A 4,689-nucleotide genomic window follows, 5' to 3' on the forward strand; every position below is an offset into this window, starting at 1 on the left:
CACTGTATCATTAAGAATTATTTTGAAAACTTATGTTCCACTTAATTGGAAAAATCTATAAGAAATGCCCAAACTTCCTAAAAGTGAGATATATGATCTACAAAATTGAATCGAGAGGATATAGAAAAACTAAATAAATCAACAACAAGCAACGAGATTAAAGCAGTAATAATAAGTCTTGCAACAAAGAAATGCTTAGAACAGGACAGATTCATTGCTCAAATATTCCAGACCTTTAAAGAAGGACTGATATGGCCAAAAGTCTATAATTCTAGTGGCTCAGGAGGCCGATGCAGGAGGATGATGAATTTAAAGCCAACCTCAGCAAAAGAAGGCTTTAAGAAACTCAGTGAGATTCTGTCTCTAAATATAATATAAAATAGGGCTGGGGATGTGGCTCAGCGGTTGAGTACCTCTGAGTTCAAACCCAGTTTTCTGTAGGGTACATTTCTTCACATTTGCTTGCAATAAATATGGCAGTGACAGCAACCAGTTGCAGCACCTTCTTGGGAACACAATTATCCTTCATGAACTGATCAATAATGGAAACAGTCATATATGTGGTCTCCTGCAGCAATCTGAATTTAATTTGAACCTGTACTAGCCAGTCAATTAGGATGGCTGTCATGTTTCCAGTGACTTCCTGACCTGTAGGTATTTTGGTCTCACTAATTGTTCCTTTTCAAGTTGTCTCAGATAAGCATAGACATCCTTTACATGTTCGCTACAAAGATTTGGATCTGCTCCGTATTCTGCAGCCACATCATGCATTGCACAAATTACATCAAAGAAAGCCTAACACAGATATTCTTCTACAGGAGCACATCCAGATGTTTCCATTGGGCTTGGAGAGGGAATATCAACCAAAATATGTTCAGGCAAAAGTTTTTCTTCCTTGTCAGGCTTAGGTTCAGGTTCAGGTTCAGGTTATGGCACACACACAGGTGCTTTTTCCAAAGGTTTTGGTAGTTTTCAGCAATAACTTTTTCAGTAGCCGATGGTTTCTCTTCCTTTTTCAGAGGCACTCTGGCCAGCAGCTGTTCACTGACTTTATCACTAATGTCTCCAAGAGCTGTTCTTGCCCTCAGCCCAGGATTGGGAGCTGCAGCAGTGGCTACAGGCACACGTTTTGCACTTGCCATACTGATTTTGGCCTTATTTTCAGCATTAATTTTCATGTTCCCGGTGATTCAGAGTGCCATGGCTTTCTCTTCACCCGGCAGTGTCTCAGATAGCAGAAGTAGAAACAGGAACACCAGAACCTTGGATTCAGTTTAAGATTTAGAAAGTAGGAAGACTGCTCTTCACCAACATGGGTGACTGAGGACATACGCTGAATTTCAACATGTACAGTGAAAAATATCACAAAGATATAGAAATTCAGAAACTTTGAACAGAATGTAAGAAATAATACCATAGAGATATGCCAGCTTGTCTGGTGGCAATGTCAGCATGGCCAATCCATTGTTGAGAGAAGAGAGAGTGCAAACTGAGAAAGAAAAGTCAGCAAAGAAAATTGGCTTTGGGGGAATCTGTGGAACAGAGAGGGAGGATGATCTTAACTGACTCAGAAATGATAGGGTAAGTTGTAGAGTCAAAGGTGATTTAAAGTGATCAAAATCCATTGGCTAACAGGTGGAGAGTCTAGAAGAAACCAGAGGTGCAGTGTTGGGAACCAGTTTTAAATAGCCACGTGGCAGTGAGCAGAGGCAGGAGATTGGGAATTCGTGAAGAAAGATGCCAGCCTGACTCAGCTATTATGGGGTCCAGAGTATGCCTGTTCCAGTGTAATTGGAACATACACAAAGAACACTGTGCCTAGGGTGACCTTGGCTTGGAAAACTGAGGACAGAGAACCCCCTTTGTTGCTGTTGTCTTATTCTAACAATGGGAAAGACAGCAGTAACCATTCAGACAGGTGCATCTGCCGTCCAGGTCTGATCCTGGGTAACTCACATCCATAGTGATATAATACATGTGAAGTCTGTGGTGGTTCAAACTCCTCTAAAAGTGGAATTTCAGAAATCCTCTGAGACCCTGACATCCAGCAGAGATCAGCATCTCCCCAGCATCAGGGTGTGTGGATGAATGTTCAAATACCTACTGACAGAGTTCCAAAGGTTAGCCAAGAATAAATGGTAATTGCAGAAACTTCCAATTCAGAACTCTGCCCCAGCCCCACTATGGGAGTTCATCATTTGACATTCCCCAGTCTATTTCATCCTGTTCTTGGGGACAGGAAGCTGAGAGCTACTACAATCAATTTTAGCTCCTGGCCACAACGGCTGGCAGCTTGGTGACAAACACAAAGGTGTGGATCTTAATAACACCCAATCCTGAGGTTTACAGAGCTTAAAAATAAATACAAAGAAAGGTACACCAGTTTAAGCAATTAAGACCCATTCTTGCCAACAGTTTTGGCTACCTCAGAAGAAACAAGTGTTGTATTTCAGTGGTAGAGTACTTTTCTTGCATGTGTAAGGCACTTGGTTCCATTCTCAGTACCACATAAAAATAAATGAATAAATAAAATAAAGTTATTTGTCCATGTACAACTAAAAAAAATTAAGAAAGAAAAAACTATAATTCCTCTCTCTGATAGAATTATAGTGTTTATGTAATTACTACCCCATTGATATTTAATACAGTGGATGATGTAAACAAGGACCACTTATCTGGTCCTTTGTTGTTTATTTTTGATGCTGATGTTAAATTATCACCCCACCCTTCTTTTAAAGATTGTAATTTGTGTTATATATGTCAAAGTAGACACCAGTCATTTATTTTAGGGCTGTACATTGGTTGCTAATGTTATTGGTATTCCTGGATATCTCCTTTCTCTAAAATGGCCTGGGAAGTGATTGGGACACTTCAGTTTCAGAGTATAGAACATGTTGCTGAGTAATCTCATGGCTTAGTCAAGTAGCAGCAAATTTCACTCCAAACATGAACTAGCCAGATTCAAGCCTCAAAAATACTTCAACACATAGAATAGGGGAGACAAACCAATGACAATGTCCCAATTAGGAACAATTAGAAGGTATCACAGATCCCTCTTTAGGTCATCTTATCACACAACAAAAACAAAGAGAAGTCCCTAAAACAAAAAGGCAAGCACACACAAAAGAACACATGTATAAAAGACAAAGAAGAATACATCCAACTGATGGAAAAGCTTAAGACACATGAAAAAATGAGGAAACAGACAAATGAATCTCCCTCCAGAATTCACAATCCTCCAACAAAGCAACAAGTGGATAAAATTCCAAAGAAAAACTATAAAAACTGATTATTAAAATGTTGAATGAACTAAAAGAAGACCTAAGGAGTTAATTAAGGGCAGAAATAAAGGAGGCGAAACACAAAAAGAAATAGAGATATTGAAAATAATCCAATCAGAACTCCTGGAAATGAAAGACACAATGAATCAAAATAAAAACTCACTTGAAAACTATAACCAACAGAGTTTATTCTGCAGGAAATAGAACTTTGAGCCTCAAAGACAGAACTTCAGGCCTTAAAGATAGGGTATATGAACTCAAATACTCAAAATACAATAGAAGAAAAATAAAACACCATTATAAGAATATACAAGAACTCTGGGACAACATCAAGAGATCAAACCCAAGAGTCCCTTGGATAGAAGGAAATATGGAGAAACAGAATAAAGTCATAAATAAGAGCAGAAATTTTTCTTATCTTAGAAATGAGGTAGACATTCACATACAAAATGCAAATTGAACCCCAAAGAAACAAAATTTTAAAAGAACCTCTCCAAGATACAGCATAAACAAAATTCCCAACAGATAAAGTAAGGACAGAATTAAAATCTGCAAGAGAAAAACATCAGACACATTTAGAGGCAAACCAATAAAGCTAATTTCTAACTTTTCAAATCAGACCCTAAAATTAAAGAGGAATGGAAAGAGATATCCCAACCTCTAAGAGAAAACAATCATCATCCAAGATTACTATGTCCATAAAACCTACTTTTCTAGAATCAATGAGAAAATAAAAACTTTCTATCATAAATATAAACTAATAGAATTAGGTACTACTAAGCCAGCTCTAAAAAAATATTTAAAGATGTAGTACACAAAAAAGAACACAGGGGAAAAACAACCAAGCCCACAAATAGATGAAAGTCACTAGAAATAAGTAAATAAAAATCAAGACCCAATGAAGTACAGTAAACAAACAAAAATATTAGGAAATAACAAATGTCTACCCATAGAAACACTGAATGTAAATGGTCCCAAATTCCCAATTAAAAGACATAAATTGGCAGAATACATTTTTAAAAAGATCCAACTCTGTACTGTTTGCTAAAGACTCATAAGCAAAGACATACATAGGCTGAAAGGTGAAAAATAATATTTCATACAAATGGATTCTGAAAACAAAATGAAGTAGTTATGCTAATGGCTGTTAAAGCACATTACAGACAAAAATTAATCAGAAGAGACAAAGAAGACCACTACATAATAGTAAAGGGAACAACTTCAACAAAATGATATAATGATAGGAAATATTTATTTGCCAAGTCAGTGCACTTAATTACATGAATAAATATTTTCTGACATTAAATTCCACATGTACCCAAATACAATAATGTTGGGTGATTTCAACATGCCCTACTACTTATAGATGGGACATCTAAACATAAAATCAATAAAAATATTTTCAACC

At 36.8% G+C, this 4,689-nt stretch overlaps 1 pseudogene across 1 annotated transcript; it reads right to left on the reverse strand.

The window, feature by feature from the left end:
- Window positions 1-421: 421 nt before the first annotated feature.
- On the reverse strand, window positions 422-1,178 carry LOC306651188 (G2/mitotic-specific cyclin-B1-like; annotated as a pseudogene). The gene has a single exon. The product of its transcript is annotated as a G2/mitotic-specific cyclin-B1-like (transcript).
- Between the last annotated feature and the right edge of the window lie 3,511 nt (window positions 1,179-4,689).

The sequence above is a fragment of the Sciurus vulgaris genome (assembly GCF_902686455.1).
Source record: "Sciurus vulgaris genome assembly, chromosome: X".
In the NCBI taxonomy this organism is placed as follows: Eukaryota; Metazoa; Chordata; class Mammalia; order Rodentia; family Sciuridae; genus Sciurus; species Sciurus vulgaris.